This window comes from Malurus melanocephalus, unplaced genomic scaffold (assembly GCF_030028575.1).
Source record: "Malurus melanocephalus ecotype Western Australia unplaced genomic scaffold, MMel_1.1 scaffold_0, whole genome shotgun sequence".
In the NCBI taxonomy this organism is placed as follows: domain Eukaryota; kingdom Metazoa; phylum Chordata; class Aves; order Passeriformes; family Maluridae; genus Malurus; species Malurus melanocephalus.
Window position 1 is genome coordinate 3,996,506 of NW_026623232.1, and position 22,042 is coordinate 4,018,547.

The window sequence follows — 22,042 nt, forward strand, 5'->3', positions numbered from 1 at the left end:
CCGCGTCCCGCCGAGGCGGCGTTAGGTCGGGCCGCTCTGCCCCCAGCGCCTCCCCGCGGGCAAGCGGCCCTGCCCGGCCTCCTCCCCCGGGGCCGCGCCGCCGCCGGGACCTTGCGCCGCTGGCCGGCTGCGTGTGCCGTGGCAGTCCCTTGCCTGGGTTAATGTTACTTCCCCGTGGCCGCCGGGTGGCCCCGGCGTGCCCGACTTACCGCCCGCTCCGTAGCCGGGGACGGGGGAAGCAAGTTTGTCGTGCGGGGATGCGCGATTTGGGTTCCAGAGACTGTCGGCTTAGCGGGGAGGAAAGGGATGCACGCTCTGCCGCGTCCCGGGAGAGGGCCWGCGCTGGGAAGGGGGCCGGGGCAGCCCGGGATGAAACCTGCCGCGCATCCCAAATTCAGCATTCACTGCCGGTGCTGGATCTTTAGTGTCAGATGAGGGTACTCAGCATTGTAGTAATACATTGGATAAAAAAGAAAAAGAAAAAAAAAAAACCCGCACCAAAAGAACTTGCCGAAATAAAGTTTGTGCTTTTTTTTGAATGTTTATGACTTTTCAAAAAGCTGCTTAGGAAATCCCAATGAGTTGTATGCCTCAACTCGTACTGTGATTCCTGCTAGTCAGAATTCTTGATGATATTGTGAAAGTCTGTTTCTTTTGAGGTAAAAGGCTATGACTTCTCAGTGTGAACGGTGTGAGAGAAAAATATGCAGTAAATGTACCCAAAATACTATTTTACCTGAGACAACACACCCTCCGATGTTTGTATGTGGAACAACTACAGCTGAGTCTAGGTACAACTTCAGGGGTTTGAGGTGATCAGAGCTGGGTTACTGTAGGAGTTTGTTCAGCCCGAGTTTGGAATTCAGAGTGCTCTGAAGCACCAGCAAGTTCTAACTACAATTAGAACAGTCTTAAATTTTAGTTCTTTAACTGTGGAAGAAAAATCGTTTAACCACAGCAATGTGCTTCTGGCTCRGACGATCTCAGAGCTGCAAATCTTGGAGGTTCTAGGATGTTTGGCTTTTAGGGATGTGCTTGCCTTGTTCTTGTGCCTGTCCTTGAGCATCCATACTTGTCCAGTTTTCCTGTGGGAATGTACACCTTCGGTTTAATTTGAAACYGCTTGTTTTGGATTATTTGTTTATTTAAATATATTACAGCACTAACTTATGTATCTTGTGAGGTTTAACAAGAGTTAAAACTGTCATGCCAGTTAAACATGCTGCTTATGTGGTAGTTCTGTTTTTGTTTAATTTTTCTGTTTAGTACCCAGAATGTTGTCATGACAGGGTTCCTCAGCTGAGTGAGGCAGAGCTGTGTACCCCGGTGAGGTGCCATCAATTTGATGGCTACAAGCTCTTCTGCCTTGTCACTGGTACAGGGATTAGTACTGATTTCAGGATCTTGAAAGTGATAAACTTGTCTTGCCTGTCCTGTTAAGCAGAAGTGGCTGCTGTTGTGGTTGCAGTATTAAAAGTGAAGAGAGGAACTGGGAGGTGAAATTATGTATMGGATTTAAGAATGTAGGGACAGTTGCTGCTAATACTTTCTGTAGTTATTACAGGTTTTCTTGCAGTGATACTGCAAGTTCTTTAGAGGATGGTTCCCATCACAGTTTGTAATTGGCACTGCTCTCCAATGGCTGTGGGTAACAAATTCAATTTTAAAAATCTTTTCCCCAGGTTTCACATGGTTACTAATTAGACTTTTTGCCTTTTTGTTTATTTGTTTGCTTTGTTTCTGGATTTACTTAATTTCTCTTTTAATTACTGGTTTGCTTTTCTTAGAAMAGAAAATGTTACTTTTCTTCACATTCTGCTAATCTATCTCCCTGCTCATTAGAAGTAATTCTAGATGATGCTGAATTAGAAATGCGTTATAATGATGTTAAGCTCTTTCCCTGACCAGTAAGAAACAAACCAAGTTTTAGTTTCAGGATTAGTATTTCTCTTGCAGCAGGACAAATCCAACACATTGTATTACTGGCAGAAAGAAATAGGAGTGTGGTGCTGATGCCCCATGGCCCACRTGAAGCCTTTTGCAATTTGTGGGGGTTTTCATTTCCAAAGGTGCCYGGGTTAGTAAAAAAGTAAGGGAGTTTTCACATCTTATTGGAGGGTTTAGGGGAGAAGAGAAAATACAGGTTTGATACTTCTCTTTGGAAATAATCAACAAGTTATTCATTAGAATTAAAAACAAGAAGATATACGTGGGCTGAGGGTAAAGAGGGAGAGCCTCCTGCCTATAGATCACAGTTTTGTGTAAAATTAGTTATGAGCCTGAGAGATATCTTAATGGATCTTTACATTACTTACTTTTTAGTCTGCCAAACATAGGGCWGAGAAGATGCTGCATGTCAATGGCAGTGAAATGCCACAGTGAAATGGTTTTAAACTRTGAATTGGTGATCTAACTTGATGCTCACTTTAGTGCAGATTACCCAAATCTATGCAAAGGCTTCTTKTCACTTTTACATCTGTTTTCCTGTGTGGGCAATTGACATTTTGACAYTAACCTTTGAAACAAATAAACCTCTGGGCTGCTGTCAGCAGCCATCAGAGAAGAGATTCCCCCGCAGCCTGTGGTGCAGCCCATGGTGAGATGGGGTGGAACAGATGTCCACCTATAGCCCACGCCGGAGCAGCTGGATGTGCCCAGAGGAGCCTGTGACCCTGTGGGAAGCCTGTGCTATACCAGGCTCTTGGCAGGTCCTGTGGACCTGTGGAGAGGAGCCCACAGTACCTTTGCTGGGAAGGGAGGGCCCATGGAGGACCCATGCCAGAGGAACTTGAAAGATTGAACTATGTGGAATGGACTCATGCTGGAGCAGTTTGTGAATAATTAGTCCATGGGAAGCAATCATGTTGACGTTTACGGAGGACTTTCTCCTGTTGGAGGGACCCCACACTGAAGCAGGGGAAGAATGTCAGGAGTTCTCCCCCTGTGGAGGAAGGAGCAGCAGAGACAATGTTGATGAACAGGCTGTACACCCTGTTTCCATCAATCTGCTCCATATGGGGGGAGGAGGTAGAGAAAACTGGGAGTAAAGTTGAGCCCAGGCAGAAGCGGGAGGAAAGTGTTTTGAAATTTGGTGTTTCTCTGAGTCTGGTTTGCCCATAATGGTAATTGGTGAATGATCTCTCCTTATTTTTACCTCAAYCCATGAGCCTTTTGTTACATTTTTCTTTCCAGCTGAGAAGGGAGTGATAGAGCAGCTTTGGGGGAACCGGGATTCCAGTCAGTCAGCCCACCACAACATCACATATTGCTGGGATTGATYTTTGGTTTTCTTAATATTAATGAACCAAATCATGTTTTTTGAAACATTCACATGTGTAGGTTAGTCACAGTTAATTAAATTTCTTTAAACTTTTTRTCTGAAGTGTGAAACAGGCACTGCACATCTGTCCCAAGTACAAGTAACAGACATGATCATTTAAATTGAATGCCAGTGGATATCTATCATAATGTAGTATGTGTTGTTTAAGGGTTTACTCTCTATTACACTGAACATCTAGGCATGAAAACTGCTTATTACATTTACTGTGCACTGTTACACTTGACTGAGCATTGCCAAAGGCATTGTTTTATTTGTTTCCTGCTTTCCAGAGAAATTCAAACTTAGTGGTTCAGTTTTTGTTTTGAAAGTTAGAGTTGTGGTACCTGTGGCCTATGGTCAACTTTATTTTGGCCACCAGAGTACAGGTATTTTTCTTCCCTTTTTGTTTGTTTGTTAGGTTTGTTTTATTTAYCTGTGCTATTCTCTAATGGGTGTGTGGAAGGAGTTTATTGGGTTGGGTGGCTGGTGGGAGGCTATTTGTACCTGTGTTGTGACTTGGGTTTGCTACATGTGTGGCAGATGACTTGCAGGAATCCTCCTRAAGGTTCTGGAGTAGGGAGGGGGTTGAGGGGCTGAGTAGGGTCCAAGAGTGACTTGGCTGTTTGTCATTATCGTTGCTGAAATATAATCTGGAAATTCACATTGAGAAAGGCATATAATTCCRTTGTTGACTTCATGTGTAGTTCAAATTATCATCAATGTGTTTTATTTTTAGCAGGGATTAAAACAAATASGTGGGTCTGGTTCACAGTATCTGTCATGTAACAGAAAGAAGTCAAGACAGTGTCTGTGCTAACATTTTATTCAGTACCTCTTGCTAGAGTAGCAAACCCAGGAGCAGATCCAACTTCCCTTTAAGTGAATGGCAAAACTCTCACTGGTCACAGAAGCATGGGATTACACTGTGGGTTTRGAAGAAATAATTGTTAATGAGTTCAGCTCCTGGAGGGCATTAATTTTTGCACCATGAAATCCGTAATAAATTGAGTTAAGGAGATCCACATAACATGCTGGTAGACAAACGTTATCCTTTCTGTCCTTTTATGTAAATCTGTTGAAGACAGAATTTGATCTTTAAGTTATAYGTTCATTTAAATAGTAATACTCTGACTAGCTATGCACTAATTTAAATGTTAAGTGTGAAATAAATTTAAAAAATCTAATCTGGCTCTGTAATGTAGTATTAAGACAAAGAAGGATTAAAATGTTTGGTTATTGATTAGGTCTTTGTAGGGAGGGGTGGCAGTTTCCATCAGGATTTGTGGAATGGGAGCAGGATTGTGTCTGAATCAAAATTGTTCTGAAAATGCTGTGTGATGCTCCACTGTGAGAGAATTTTAATCTTGATCCCATGATCAAAAACTGCTGTACTTGAARCAAACAGAGTGGATTTTTAGTTCATGGTAGTAATTTATTTAAACTAGTTTACAAGTTGACTTGTGTTTTAGCTTATAAATAAAAATGTCCACTTGTAAAGAGAGCTTTTAGTGCTGAAGAATTKCTTCATAGGTGGGCATATATATGAAATGCTCTTGGTGAGACTAGAACTTGAAAATGTTCTTAGTTGCCAGTTTAACAAAAGAGTGATCCTAAGCTTAGATTGACTTGGTGAAAAGGGCATAGGGCTTTCTAAGGCATGACAGATCAGGTGTATGGAAATTAAATGTTTTTTTTTTTTTAGAATTCTTTTTTTACAGAATTTAAAATACAATTTTTTGTTGTTTCAGTCTTTAATGCATAAAGTTGAATATAAATGAATCTTTGTATTATGAACATTGATTTATTTTAAAAATTCTGATGTTTCAACAGATGAGGAATTGGAATCATTCTTAGTGCTTGCCTATTGCATTTGATGGGAAAGAAAATATCAATTTGTACTATGTTTTTGTTGTTTTTTTCCTATGTATTACAGATTTAACTTCATTTTAGGAATTGATTGCCAAAAAGAWAAACGTAGTTACCATAAAAAATAATGGTATCTCACCTTGCAGCTGAGTGCAGTTAAGAGCTCTGAGAACACTCACTGAGCATTATTAGAAAAGCTAAGACATTCCMGTGGTGTCTTCAATGCTATTGAAAGAAGTTTTGCAAAAATGAGTGTATTTTTTTTAAGCATTTATTTCTCTCAGTAATGGTATGAAACATAGTTATATATTTCTTTTTTAAAGTTAGTGCTTGTGAGTTTGAGAGAGATTATATGGCAAAATGTGAAGATGCATATCTAATGCAGTGTTCTATCTGGATATTATAATTTATGCTTGTTGCAATTGCCTAAGTTATATTCATCCTATAATATCATTATTGGTATTGATATTATAAAATCATTAGTATGAGTAAATTAGTTTAATAAAGATATTATTATTACTTTAAGGAAGTCACAGCTTTTCTAACTGTCCTTAACATAAAATTTCTATGATCTCCAGTTGGATTTGCTTTAAGTTGCTGTTCCTCAATATATTCTTGTAATTCACATYAAAATAAAATAAATTTACAGGTTCTATAGGAATTTTGCAGCATTAGGTGATTAGTGGGTGGGAATGTGTTAAATTGMCTCTGTAAATTTTTAGATTCAAGCATGAGAAACAAAGCAGTATTTTTCATTATGTATTTCCATAGTGTGCTTTCTGTGTGCGCATGGATACAGGCAGTTTTTCCATTTGCTATTATGGCAGAGTATTTGGTTGTGGTTTTCCTTGTCTGAGGTTTGACATAAGTGCTGTGTGACCACTTTGCTTCTTGGTACCTTCCTTGTAATGAGGAAATTGGCATGTGAAACACCCTYCACAATTTTAAGATTTGTTGAAATTTCTGTAGCTCTTTTTGTAGAGCTACAGAAATGTGTTCTTGTTTTGAATTTCTTTAGTACCAATATGACTAGATGAGTAACACAGACACTATCACAGGCATTCAGTTGCTTAGTGTAATTAATGTAGGCCAATCAAATGCTTAGATATCAGTTCAAAACTGTTTTCACAGATGCTAATTGACTTTTTTCCACTTTTTTTTCTATATATCTTTTGGCCTCTGCTAGTTGCCATGATACCAGGAGATTACTGACAGTGTAAACAGCTTGAAATGAAATAAAAATTAGTCTTGAAGTAGTTAAATATCTCCATTCCCATGATCTATATCTGAAGAAAAACAAACAGTATTTAATGCGTCTGTGTTCTTGGATCTGTTTGTAATGGTATTTATTTTCATTAAACCACAGGAATCTTGAAGTTTAACTTCTCTCTTTGCACCTGACTGTATGATGAAAAAGGATGTAGTTCCACACCTACATCCTTCTCAAGTGTAGCCTGCATTGATGTCATTGTTCCTTAAAGAGACATCAGCAACCCCTGATTCTGCTCAGTTTTAAAATGCCTTTTGATTAAAATTCAAATTTAGCAAGTGAAAAGCCACTTTTAAGGTTTAAAATTTGTTTTCATACAAGTTAAATTTTTTTTTAAAAAGGAAAAAAAGACGATAATCTGTTCTTTTCTGGTGCTGTGTAAGATCATTGTGGGAGATTTTCTTTCCATTAGTCTCTTCCAGATGTCACTTGTGGGCAGCAAGCTCAGTTGGGAAGACTGAGCTACTKCAGGAGCTGTGTGARTTCCCTGGTGCCCTTGTTCCCCAGTTCTCTTTGCTTTATAGGATAATACTCAGAGCCTCAGTTTTACTGYTGTGTGCTCCATTCCTGCCTTCTTGCTGGTGGTTGCCATCAGTTGGTTGTTTTCAGGTGTTCCTGACTAAATTTAGGTGCTGTGTGAACAGTGTGGGTATTTCAGATTTTTCTTACCCTGTACTGAGCTAGAAGTGTGGTGGAGTTGTGGAGCTCACTGTCCATGTCCTGCCCTGTCTCTTTTCTTGCACCAGGCCCTAAGTTAGCAGCTGATCTTGCCAGCTATGCCTTGGAGAACAGAATTGGGCTGACTGCTCTGCCAGTTGTCGGCCCTTGGCAAGCTCGGGCACTTCTGAAATGCTGCACAGGAGGCACAGCGCTGCTTCTACTGCTTTCTGATTCGTCTGCTCTTCTGCAGCCAGAGCTCAATAACCTTGGCTGACAGATGTAAAGGGCCCTGGRGAAGGAAAGATACTGCTCCTTTTCACCCCCAGACATGAGTTGAAGGCACAGTATTGAGGCAAGGTTTAAATGGCTCAGTTTGAGAAATGCTGCATGTGACAGTAGTAGTCAAATTAGTCTTTAAAGTTAGACACAGTATAGCTGCAGCTGCCACTGTATAGAAATACCCTTGATGAATACTGRTAGCAGTCTCCTTCTGAAATTTTTTTGTTTCTGCATGTTTGAGGAGTTCCCTTTTAAATGAAAAAAGACCATGTCTAATGCCTAAAATTGTGCAAATACGCCTTTTTCAGTAGTTTTTGAGAGTTATCTGCTCATTTGCTTGCATTAAGAAGGAACAATAAAGCTTTACATATGAATTGGGAGTGTGTAATCATATGCTGCATCTTGTAGAAAAATGATGCTTCTTTAGAACAGTTTTTGAGACCAATATTACTAATTTTAAAGGATAGTAAAAGATTCCATACATGTACAACCATTTTCAGTCTAGCATGTGAGTGCATGTAGTTTATTGATAGTTTTCTTCCAAAACAGCAGTGTTTTCTGAATACTCTCATATTACGTCTTCTGAATATCTCGTTAGCAAACGGAGATGTGAAATAGCAGTTGAGATTTCGGTTTATTTTTSCCCCGCCAGCTGTTCCCATAGGTGTGCAGGATAGCACACCGGTAGATGGAGCCCTGTGCCAGCAGCCAGCCTTGAGCGGGCTGCTGAGCGAACCTCCAGCCTCTCCAAMCTGAGCGCCAGGCGGGAGCGGCTTCTTGAGCGTGTGTCTGTGATATCTTTTATTCATGTGAATGAACATGCGTTTAAAATTAAATGTCTACTGTTAGCTGTGCAAGTTAAGGCAGTGGGCTGAGATGCTTAGTGACAGGTTTGTGGTGTTCACGACGGGCAGGCAATTGGGTGAAATACCCTGATCTGTTCCAGAGTGCTGCAAGCCCATGTGGCTTGCCACCTTTTCTCGGTTAACTTCTGAGTCAACTGCATGCCMTTAGACAAATCTTGGTTGAGACCACCAAAACCGGGGCCAATGGGAAGCTCTTAAGAAACTTATAAAACAGATTAAAATATAAATGTTTGGATTTAGTTTTGTATTTTTTGTTTCTCAAATATGCTAACTGCTGATTTTTTAAACCATATTTTTGAGTGTAGAAAAATAATAGAATAGAGCAGTTCAGAAATCCAGATCAGCAGCAGCTAATTTTGCATATTGCCCATTTTGCATGGTATTTGTCCACACCCGCAGCCCAGAGCAGTGTTACGTGGCTCAGCTTAATGATAGAKTGGACTGGGTTTGTTGACATTTGTGCCGGCCACTTGTAGAACTGTGAAAAATGTCCAAGTTGTTTGCAACTTTCTTTAGAAATCAGTTTATCTGATGCAGTTTTGTATATAGACAAGTTACTCTTGTGTGAGAACATTTCCTAAATAGCAAGATGCTAATTTTATTTGAAAATTTGAAATGCAGTTCTTGATTTTAAAGGAAGAAAGGAGAACTATGTTTCAGAGAGAATAAGTAGTAAGGTTTGGTCTTATTTTGGAGGTTTTTGCTGAGCTTGTGCCAATGAGTCTATGCTTGAAATATCTGACAGATCAGTATGATTCCRTGATTGTAACAGGGAGGCCATTTCTATAACATATGCCCTGTATTTTTTATTTGAAATTCCGTGTGTCTTAATGTTTACATTTCAAAACAATGGGAAGGGTGTGGGTCCCYGGTGTTTTTGTTCTGACTAATATTTCTGTGCAGTAACACTCCTGTACTGTACCTTATATCTCAAAAGAAAAACTAAGTCATTCTCAAAGCCTGCAGATTTGTCTGATGACTATGTGAATACTGGGCTAAGTTGCAATCTGAAATAGTCTTTGGAAATGTGTTTCTACCTGCTGTTCATTATGTTAAACTGGCATTCACATGTAAGGGAATGGACTTAAAAGTGAGATTGTGAAAGCATTTGTCAAAAATAAATTATTGAGTTAGAATTCTTTTGTAATTGTATAATTTTATTTTTTTTAATGGTTAGTAGTCATTTTTGCTTATGGTTTGCAAAAATTAARTTATGGATTTTATTTCACATGGTAYATAGTTGAATGGGGCTTTGAGCATCTGGTCTAAAGGAAGCTTTCCCTGCCCATGGCAGGGACCTGGAAATAGGGGATCTTCAAGGTCCCTTCCAACCCAAACCATTCTGTGGTTCGTGATAGCAAACTACTACAGCACTCCAGTTATTCAAACTGAATTATTTATTGCAATCTGGAGAGGAAGCTCTAGACAGTATTCTAATTTATTGTTCTTTCAGTGCATTTTTTTTAAAAACAGACCCAAATCACAGCTATAAACATCCTTGTGCTTTGGAGGGAGAAACTAAACAGTCRTATGGGAGTCCTAAACACCTGCACAGCTGCTCACGTGCCGCTTCACCCAGCAGGCTGGGTAAGAAAATAAGGAGAGGGGAAGAAAACTCATGGTCCAGGACAAAGAGAGATTGATAAGCAAAGGAAAAGGAAGGAAGAACAAACCAACCWAACAAAACAAAACTAAAACCAACAAAAATTTGTGCAAACGGGGTCACTCGCCACTTCTCGCCTGCAGTGCACCAAGGTCCAGCCTGTCTCAGAGCAACAGCTGCTTTGGAAGACAAACTGCACACCCCCTTCTTTGCTTTACCTAGTTTCCATTATTAAAAATGACATTTTATGATGTAGAGTATCCTTTTGGCTGGTTTGGGTGAGCTCTGTCCCCTCACAAGTTCTTGCTCATGCACAGGCTACTCTCTGGARTGACAGAGTTGGTGGGAAAGAAAAGCTTTGATGCTCTGGAACATAAGCAATACTCAGAATACCAGTATGTTTTCAGCTGGTTTTAGCTATAACCCCAAAACACCAAAGTACCATGTGGGCAATCCAAAGCACAGTCAGCACAAGTAGTAACATGTCTTTTCAATAGTAAAAAAAAACTATTCCAGAATGTTTTGTGAAAAGCATTTTGTAGATTTGTAGCAGCATTGATGATAGATATTTAGATGGATATACAGCTTAAATTTTTGAGGGAGGAATTTATAAATTTATATAAATGTAATTTACTTAAGCAAGTGTCATTTTAAAAATTTTAATAATAATTTAGAATAAATTTAACTTTATGCAACAGTGACTTCCCACATATGAAAGAAGTTGCAACATATATATTATGTATATATGTCATATTAGTGATGTGTCTTAAGCCACCATTGCTTTATTTGAGAATGATCATGCCCTTTTCTTTTGAGCCGTCATGTTTTTGTGTTCTTTTAATATTGATTTGGAGAGGCAGTAGCTGTAGCAGAATACAAGTATTTGACTTGAATGTTTATGAAAATAAGCTTTCCTTGCTTTTCAAAGGTATGGTTATCAAGTTTAGCTCATGTTCTTGTAAAGGGATGTTTTCTTTAGAGAGGAGGATTTTTTTTTTCAGAAGAAGTTTGACAGTAAAGCTTTCAGTGAAATACAGGGTAGAGCTGAAAAGACAAAATGTTCAGAAAATTACATTCCAGTGAATGTTTGCCCTTAGAAGCAAAAGAAGAGCTTAATAATCTCATGTGATGCATTAAATGARTGGTAAAATCAACAGGGTGGATATGCTGGTCATTGAAAGGTGAGGGAAATAAGACAAGCCTTCATTAAACTCGGCCTTTAAATGTTTTCAAAAACAAAATACAGAAACAGCAAGTCTTGCACCTGCCAGTGCATGGAGAACATCATGAAAAGATGACTGATAACCAATGTTTTTCTGTGCTTGATGCATCAGTTGAATTTGGCAGTTGCTCTGAAGAAAGTGGAGACCACCTCTGTGTGTTCAGCATTCCTTATGTATCAGCACCTGAGTCCTTTGAGAGATTTTATGTAGTGCCTGAAGCATTCAGCAGGGAAGTGCAGCACATGTTGAATAGCAAAGGCTGTAGTGAGGACTGATGTTTTGACCCAGGGAAGATGATAGAAAAGTAGAGCTAGCAATTGTAAAAAGCTTTGGGAAATACCAGAGCTTCTAGGCTCTGGTTCTCTCTCAATCCAAAAGATCACAAGTGKTAACTGAAACAGATTAATTTGTGATTCTGATATAAGCATAACTAATGCATTTTTCTGCTGACTGTACAGAGTACCTCAAAGATCTATTGATAGTTACCTCTAGCATGAGATTTGATCCCTGCCACAKAGGTTTTCATTAACAGGATACATTGTATGGGGAATTACATGATGGTAACTGAGCCACATAAAGAACTCCTGCAAAGCACAGAACAAAATATTAGATTGAGCAGAGGTGATTTTCTGCATTGATCAGCTATAAAACAACTGATTGGAAAAGGTCCCTTGGTCTTCTGAGGTCCGAGTGGTTTCTGTGTGCAAATACAGGGAGAAGAGACATAGAGCTGCAGTCTTACAAGCAAAAGTATTTTGACTGAATTAGTTGAACGTTTTTTATTACTTAAATGTGCATTTTAGCAGCATGAGTGGGCAAAAGTTTAGCTTTTATTTGGACCTACAATCTCACTAGCTGTAATGGCAAAGCATCTTTCAAAATCTTTATTCTGTCAGTAAAACATATATAGTGTTATACTTGCAATCTGGCCCATGCCTAGAAATAGTTTCTCTGCTGGGCTAATTATCAGTAATTATGGTAGTCTTATATAGTAGTAAAGAGAACTAGCAAGGYAAATTAGTATAATACTGACATTTAGGAGCTAAACAATATGGAYTGTTCTGTTCTTAGAAGCGTGTTGTGTGGAATTACAGTTGAACACCAATTAATTGACTAAGAGGGAAATTCACCTGATAGCTAATATATCTTAAATCATGTGCRCTTTTGCCACTTAGCTTTTTCTGAAGGTGGTGGTTTCATTCTTATTCCCCTTTGGAGGTGGATTGTTTTCCTTTTTGGAGCTGGGGAGTTGTGCTGGCTTCCTTGCTCAGCTTTGCAAATGCAGAGTGGTTCAAACTGACGTTTCTGCGCTTTATCCACCTATGAGCAGTTTTGTCCATCCCATATATCTAAGGTACAGATTCCAGATGAATATCACAAAATCCTTTTTCCCATATTTTGTGTTTGTGGGACAGATTTGAGTCATTATCTCTAGAATAAAGAGGTGGTAAAACACCTTAGTAATTYCTACAGAGACCATTTACCTAGAGGAAGGATATTTCTGTTTCACCCTAGATCTTGCCTAAGTTTTTGATGTTTATATGGCTTTTTAAAGCAGCATAAGTTAAATTTCAAGGATTTTAATCTTATTTTACACTGTTTRTATGTGTGTGTCTATGTGTATAATTTAAGTAATGCTTTACAGTTTTTAAAGATTCGGCGAAATAAAAACTTGGGTTTTTTTATTATATCCCTAGCTATGTGTTGCAATACTATCTGACAGTAGGTTTTTTCATCATTTTTCTTGATTTTCAAAAGYTATTAAGGAATGTCTGTACCTATTTTTGTATAAAAACTTCTTTGATAACAGATAAACTATTTGATTTTTCTACATGTGAAAGTCTGAATACAAATAATGTTTAGATAAGCTGCTTTGATTACTTATTGTGCATTTTTTAATGATTTTATAGTTAATTCAGGAAGTTAGAGTAATTTTTGTTGAGTTAGAGTGGTTTTTTGTTGTATACTTTTGTGTCTGGTTGTAAATAAATCACAGAAGTATAGTGTTGGCATGAATTAATTATGCAAGTAAACCAAATGGCTATTTCATTATTTTATTGAAATGGCAAGAGTTTGGGGAGATTTTATTGTCTTAATAGATTAGCCAGAATTCATTGGGAAAAGTCTTAGTATRTTTAAGGTAATGGGAAAATACWGCTTTCAGTACATCCAACAGAGATCCTGTTTAAAACAGATGRTAGTCTGTCACGTTCAGTAGCACATCAGTCATCAGATTTATTCTAATTCCTTAAGCTGAACATTTCATTCAAGCTTGTAGATTGTCTTGTCAAGCTACCAAAAGCCTCATAGCTTTTCTGTCAAGCATAGAGTTGCACCAGCAGTTCACAAATAAATGCTAAGCTGCAAAAATACTGTTTATTTTCTTTAACCTTTTATTCAGTTAACTACACTGCTCTTTCGTGTTATTTTTCTCCACATGTGTTTGTCACAAGGTATTTGAGGGACTATTTCCTRAACATGCCTCATCCTGACCACAGCCACTTCAGACCAAGGGCCACTCATTTGGGACATGTTGTTTTTACTCGTAGCAGTCTAGACCACCGTGCTTATCACATTCCTCCTCTAATCACTAAGGCCCAGTGAGCAGCTTCATTTGCTGCAGCAGTGAAGGAATCCCATTGCTGCTGCACGAACAGCTGTGGTRTGGCCAGCCTGGCTTTGTGCAGAGTGGACTTCTTGCCCTGTATGGAAAGTGACACTTTCTCTGTCAGCCCATATGGCCATGACATTCTTTGTATTCATTCATCACAATCCCTTTAGGATATTTTCTCATGCTCTACTGTGTGTGTCTCTTGTCTTCTTTTTTTTTCTTTTTTTCTTTTTTTTTTTTTTTTTTTTTTTTTTTTTTTTTTTTTTTTTTTTTTTTTTTTTTTTTTTTTTTTTTTTTTTTNTCTCTAATTCTGAGCCTTTTGCTTTAAATGGAGTCTTCTGTGTAAAATGTAGCACTTGCATATGAAGTCTACTTAAGCCTTACATGGTAGTGAGAACTTGAGACATACTTTCTTTGAAGTCAACATACATATGTCTGAGGTAGTAAAACATTGAGGATGGTTAGTTGAAGTTAATTAAACTAAGAAAATAAAGTAAACTATTAGATTGGTGCATTTGTATAAATTACATTTAAGACCAAAAAATTACTTGTTAAAGTACTGAAACTCTCATTTCAGATAAGACTAATCTCTATATTAAATTGCTAATGCTRTGGCATTCAATGTAAAGTTGTGACTGCCCTTTGATAGGAAAAGGACTTCACTGRTTGTCTCTTTTAGCTATTTAAAAAAATTAAATCGAAGCTGACTTTAATAATTCTTTTCCAGAATCACCTACTTCAGAACTCTACTTTTTACTTCTAATTCYTTACTGTAACTTGTGATTTCTGCTGTGGTGTTTTTTCTGTCATTTATATGCAGTGCTACAGTTTCACTCATAATTTGGTGGGGTTTTTTTGTTACAAAGCCCTGCTATTTTTTAATACTTTTTTTTGGTTTGTTAAATGGCCAATGTGTTCTTTCAGCAGGCTCGTTCTTTGAATGGATATTCTGAAAGACACATTGTACATGTCTAAAAAGGAACTGYGGGGTTGAAGCCCTAAATATATTGAAAGCCTGAGTATATAAAAAAAAAGATAGTTAAAATGTCAAGATAATGAAAAGTCAGAAAATAAATTATACCTATTATTAATTTTGAATTGTATTCAAACATAGAAATATGTATCATAGACAAAAGCTGATTACAGAGAGATAAAATTCAATTTTACACTAGGATAATTGTTTTATGTATTTTACATTTATTTATAAGATCAGATAAAGGCCTGGAATTCTCAATATAAATCACAGTATGGTCCTGATGAATGCCAAGGTCAGTAAAAGGAAACCCCTTCACTTGCAAAACACATTGCTACTGCAGAAAAGATGAAGTGAATAAAATGAAACTGATTAGTACCATCTTTCCTACTATACATTCTTTACTTACATTATAATGTTAGAGCTTAGAGTGGTTTTGGGTTTCAAAGGTGTGAATAGGTGTCAATGCTCTCAGCATCCTCCCGTATATTATCTGTAGGCAAATTATTGTGCCTGTGCTAAGTAGAGATTAATGCAAAACTTCTGGTCTGTGAGTGAGAACGGAACTGTTGTTACAGTAACAATGAGAAATTAGATTGGCCCTAGTCAAACAGTCTTGCATGTGGTGGAGATGGGGTCTAAATGCTGTGTAGATGGTGGAGCCCATGATTAAAGGTACCTTTCTGTAATAAATTGCTTCCTATCAGRAAAGCTTATTTTATGCAGAATCAGATCTCTGGTATGTCTTCAGGAGAAGTAAATGTAAGTATTTTTCAGACTTGACAAGACAATAGAATGGATTCTAGGTTCTCACAGARGTGACTCTGTGCTGGGTACCTCAGCTGAGCACCTCAGTCAGTTTGAACTGAAGAAGAAGGCAAGYTTTCAGTAACCAAATTGCAAGCCAGAATTTGAAACATGTAGGTAGCGAAGTGAAATGGCTGCCACTCATTTTACCATACACATTTAATAAATAAGCTGTAATGTTCAGTGTTGACTTTTTACATATGTAGTGTATTGGAGCTTTTGAGTCCCAGGAAGATAAAAAATAGACTTGATACGGTATCCACTTCACAAAAAAAAGTTACTGGACCTGACAGATATTTCATCAAGCTGGACATTTTTCACACTTGTTGGCTTCCCAAACATGCCTTCATTGGCTCCCTTTATTTGGAAACAAGGAGTTCTGCACCTGTTGCTTTTTACAGAGTCCAGCTTTCTTGGGCTCCTGTCAAAGTACCAGTGTCCCTGAAGTCAGGAATTTGCTACTTTTACCTGAGTTAGATCACATCAAGACTTGTGGCAATGAATATTGACTTGACAGCTGGAGGATGAGGAACTGCTGTCACTGAACAGCTCTTCTAGGTAAGTGCTGAGATTGCAAATGGTCTTTGTTTTCTTCCGRAGCTGTAAGTTTTTCGTAAGCTTGTAGCTTGTTCTGCTTCAGCGAAAGAAGGGTCATGACTTCAGGGTCAGAATCTGATCTTTGGATTGTCAGATGGGATTCAGGTAAATGGTTTTGCATGCCAAATGGTTTAACCASTGTGGAGTCTAGTATAGTGCGTGGTAAGCTTCTGCACAGGCAGTAGCTCAGCTTCTTTCATCTCATGGGCTGGTGATAAGATTGCTGAGGTCTCCTTCCATTTAATCAGGCTTTCTTTCCAAATGCTGGAAATTTATTAGACTGCAGAAGTACAGATTCAGAAATGCAGCTACCTGTGAGAATAGACTCACCTTCTGTTTTTTTATATAATCGGGTTTCTTTCAGGATCATAGTGAGGCCATTCCTGACTCAATTCAATKGTGAAGGGCACTAGTGGACCTTGTTTACCTGTTTGTTCATGGTATCCTGAAATATAAAAGAATGGAGCATCTAGGAGGGATTCCTTTGTCATAAAGGTTATGGATTAGGGTGCAATGGGTGTCTCTAGAGACTATTATTGTGAGATGTGCAGTCAACTAGTTCAGGTTGTTTAAGATAGTTTTCTRCACTACAGAAGCATAAATGTAGGGTGGTATGAATATGCCTGGGAGCAAACTTGAGCTTCTTGCTTTATGGATTCAGAATTTGATGGTAGCAAGAATAAACAGAGTTGTGGGGTGTAACACTTCGCACRATGTACTGAAGGTGACTGGTGTGCAGGTGTACAAGGTAACTCTAATTAAAACAGTTTCCCCTTGAAATGTAATTTTGTTCCTCCTCTTCACTATCCAGTGGTAGACTAATATTTGTCTCCGGAATGTTTTTCCAGGATCTGAAGTGGAATTACAGTATCTGAAGGTTACTAAATATTAGGCAAAAATTATAATTCTCTTCATAGTTTAAAAGTATCTTTCATATTTCAAAAACCCTCCTGGATGTACAATTCTTTTGGCAAACATTCACTGKCTTGCACTAGAGAGAAAACTTACTATAAATAGCATAGGTTGCTTTCATTATGAGGTTTCCCTCCAGTTGTATCCAAATTTACCTTAAAAGTTAACAACTGAAAAAAAACCAAACTAGGTACTTTCTTGAGAACCCATTTAGTATTATGTATGACACTTTCTTTCCAATAATACAATCATTCAGTTCATTAGAGAGGTTAGGAAAATTAAGAATTATCTGTACATCTTCAGCACTTAAAAATTTCACATGTAATAAAAACCAGTGATGGATTTTTTTAAACTGTAATTCTATATAATTATGTGTGAAAGTGTAATTGTTTCATAACACAGGAATGATACTGTAAATAAAAGAAAATTTTTTGTTCCAGTTGCTATAGAAATTCATTCAGATTAATGTTAAACCCCAGTTATAAAGAAGTTCGTAAAAGTTATCAGATGTTATCCATAATGTTTTTGAAATGAAACTTTATCTCACGTGATTAAAGAAAAATGTGATCAGAGTGTGAGTTTGCTGGTTATGGGGTCWCTGGACTTCTCAAATGTCTTGAGAAACAGGTTTTTAGGGAGATGTCTATTCATGGTTGTCYGAGTGTAGGTGTGTTTTTTCAATCAGTCCTGAAAGAACTGTGAAAAACCTTCTAAGTACTGAACTACCTTTTATATACAGTGGGTATCCTTGATAAAAATAATCTTACACCTCAGTAAAGTTCAGTGTGGTTAGTAAATTAAATTAAACTCAGTTCACTCTTTTCAGGCRGACAGGAAGTTATGGCAAAAACTGCAACCTTTCCGAAAAACCTCCTTTCCCAAATCAGACTGCTCAGCAGATGCACAATCCACTGAAGAACTTACTTCCTTTGGATGAGCAGAAATATGAACAGAAATAATTGGTTAGATATTGTGGCTTTAAAGTTTTAGAAAATATTTTATGAATTTTAGGAAATATTTCAGAATACTTCCTCTCTTATATCCTGCCAGCTGGACTGTGAAAGAGGAAGTTATTTAGGAGTTTTCTGAGTGTTATGATTAGGCACAGAAGCCATACTAGTACACATACCTAACTTTGTCAGGCACTCCTTCAGTATGAAAGAGGAGATAAAACTGTGGAGCCTGCAAGTCTTGGAACTTCACAATGTCCAAGAATGTCTTCAGAATTATTCAGAGTATTTGAACTGTTGGCCAGACTTTCCCTTTTTTAATCTTGTCTTTTATCACACTTCTGTAGCTATAAAGTCATGTTTTTGTTTTTGTTTTTTTTTTAAATCATCTTTTAGTGATACCAAGCAGTGAAATACTTAATAGTCAGTATTATTAATAATCTGACAAACGAGCCTCAAAATACACCACAATCACGTGCAAGAGAAAGCAGTCATCAAAATAAGCGTGGGTTTCAGAAGTACTAAGGAAAGGTTTTTTTCTCCTTCATCTAGTAAGTGGATTTAGAACTCCATAGTTCCACCCAGGAATTACTGGTCTGGGGCCAATATTCAGCTGCTGTCTCAGCTCAAGTGTTTTGGCAATAAAAATATGAATGTATCTTGATGAATCAAGGAATAATTAATGCARGGCTTTGGAATTTAAGATGAACTTGCAAGAAAGAATATAATATCTGTCTGTTTCCTTTTACAAAGAAGAAACCCAAGGAGAATAATCTTGCTGAAAATGGCTAGATAATTCTAGGTCTTGAATTTTTCTAGGGGTTTTTTTTCCATTTATCTGTGTGGAAAGAATCTGATTTTAAGGCTCAGAACCCCTAATAAAAAGTTCTCCCRTCTGTTGTGTATCCTTCAACTTATATGAAACTCTGTCATTTATATTCTCAGAGGAATTCTTTAGGGCTTCTCTGCTGTRAATTACTTTCATGGTTTTGACTGCATAATGTGCTTACTAGAGAGTTTAAAATGAACTTTCTTCAAAACCCAGTAAATAAATTTTTATTTTTTAGAAAATATTTTGGTACAGCTTCTTCATTCTGTGTGTTGCACGTCTTTAAAAATAATTAAAAGATTCAAGAATGAGAATGATCTATGTATTCAAATAAAAAAAAAATGCTGGAGTGTTTCATTGGTAGAAAAAGGTATAGAAATAATGGAGTTTTTGATATGTTTGTTCTGCCATTTCTGCTTGGGTTTGAAATTGTCCTGCACTTTGCTTTGGAAGACCTTTTGTAACTAAGTTTTCCCTTGATTGTAACTTATAACATTTTAGACAGATATTTTTTAATTTTTTTTTTTTCACAAAATGAATTTCCTGCCTTCTGGGTGAAGTTGACTTATTTTTTGGAAGTTTCAGCTGAGAGAAGGTTTTGGATTTTTTCCATACTAGAGTTAAGGGATAAATATGTTGTTTTCCCTGACATAAAACAAAATGCAGCTGTTTGATTAGTAACCTGATATGTGGTTGTTTTGTATTGCTTTCTTAAAGTTTGACAGGGAAATTGATCCACTGTCAGAAATATCTGTGATGTGACTGATGATCTTAATGAACTTTTTAAATTTCAGCCAATGCTGCTTTTTTTTGTTTGTTTTTGATTTTTTGTTGTTGTTGTTTTTGTTTGGTTTTGTTTGGTTTTGTTTTGTTTTGGTTTTGTTGTTGTTTGTTTTCTCTGTGAGTCCAAGACCATTTCTGAGTGTSTAGCTTGTTATTTTGAATTGTACTGGTTTTCAGATTTCTTTGATATTGTAGTAAATTTCAGGGAAGCATCTRGACTAAGTTTCTAAAATCACATCCTGCTAATCACATCCTGAAAAGACTGTCCTGCAAATCATACCTAAGTAACTGCAAATAAGGCATGCTACATATCATGCATGTTAAGCACACAGTCAATAYATAGGTGCTGAAAACGCTCAGAAATGTTGTTGGAACGTAGCAATCATAAAATCATAGGATAATTTAGGTTGGAAAAGACATTTAAGAACATCRAGTCCAACCATTAATGCAGCACTGCCAAGACCACCGCTAGACCATGTTCCCTAGTATGACATCWACACATCTTTTAAATATGTCCAGGGRTGGTGACTCCGCCACTTCCTTGAGTTCCAAAGCTTGTCAAACCTTTCTGTGAGGAAATTTTCCCTAATATCCAATCTTCACCTTCCCTGGTGTAACCTGGGGCCATTTCCTCTTGACCTATTGCTTGTTATTTGGAAGAGACTGACCCCTGCATCACTRCAACCTCCTTTCAGTAGTTGGAGAGATCTGTAAGGTCTTCTCTCAGCCTCCTTTTCTTCAGGCTAAGCATCACAGTTCCCTCAGCAACTCCTCAGAAGACTTGTGCTCTAGACCCTTCAGYAGCTCCATTGCCCTCCCTKTGGACACATCCTGAAGTGTGCCATTTCTTCTGCTTCTTGCTTACAAGGGTGGAGTTACTACTCACAGTCCGTGAAGGCACTATGTCCTGGATCTAGTTCCTAATTTAAAAAGAAAATTGGAAGATCAGGCAAGACTGTATATTTATTGAATTAAAATATATGTCTGAATTTGCACCTGAGCAATGCTCTGTTCCTGTGCTTTTACTGCTGTTCAGGCATGGTTTGGGGAGCAATTACACTTGGAATTGAAGGACAGTTTTCCCTTCAGGTAGTCATCTAAGAAAATGACAGCTTAGTTAATTTGCTTGTAAAGAACAAAAATTGCTAATGTGGAATCAGTGTTATTTTATTTCTCTGAGCTTTTTAGCTTGTGAAATTTCAGGTGATGTGGTTCAGCAGCTGAAGCGTGCACTGTGGAGTTGAGTAGTTGCATAATTTGGGTCRACTCAGTGCACTGATTACACTGCTTTATGACAGTGATGGAGGTGCATTTGTGCTTTTATGCTGCTTAAAACAGCCTGACAGATAAATAGCTGATGCAGCTGTGTTTCCCTGCAGGAACCCAACAGGCCCCTCTCAGTCCCCRTGTACAGGACTGGATCTTAAAAGGTTGGCACATTCTGGCAGGCCTCTGCATGTTCAGTGCTCATGATAGTTTTTGGTCATGCTCCAATATCCACACTGTAGCCTTTTTGCTTTTTATTTTTACTTCATTTGCTGTCAGGAAAAATGGAGCTGTTTGAAGGTACCTTGAGAAATGTGAGTTGGCTGGATAAATCAAGTTTCTCTGCTTCAGTGTGGTTTCTTACCTCCTTTTCTTTGCTAAGTCCCTGTTCAATCTTACTTCTTTCTGTGAAGGCAGCCAAACAATTGGAATGTTTTTGGCAGGAGAGGTAATTTCTGCTTAATGGTATTACTTGTACTAGTGGTTTGTGAATTTGGCAYGAAGTTACTACTTCACATTTTTATGTGCATATAATGTTTTGTGATGTTAYTTGTGCTTTTATGGTATAATCTGGGCTAGCAACTTAGTTCTGTGATAAAAGAAATTATGATTTGGAGATCTGGGAGTTTCAGTATGTTGAATATACTATGCAATGAATTTTACAAACRTAAGCACTGAAGACTCATGTTTCTTGAATCATTTCCATAATTAGCTTTGTACATCTTTAGTCACTGTGACATTTTCTCGGAGAGGGATGGATTTTATGGGGTTTGAGGCCCAAGCTTTTGAAAAGACAGGTAAAAGAACTGTGTCTGTGGTCCATTTTTGGTTTACTGAAGGGTGGTGTGCAAACCAGTATTTGACATTTGGCCTAATGCCATATCATCCAATCATATACTGAACTGAAGAAAACACAGTGCTCAAGACCAGTAGGGCTCAAAATGCTGTGCAGATGATGCTGTTGTACTGTTTCCTCCCTGTTGGCGTTTATCCTGTCTGCCTCATGGGTTGTCTTTGGTTGTGCCTCACTGCTGTTTGGCTCTTGGTTGGTCAAGGCCTCTGCTGAAGAAAGCAATCTAATATTTTTTTCTTTTACAAGAATTCTAGTTCTGGSGGGTTTGTTTTGTTGCAATCCTTAGAAAAACGAAGTAGATAGGCAGGACGTGACCTGTGCATATCATCCAGTTCAGATTGGGGCAGTTTTTAAAGTTAGATTGGGTTGATATAC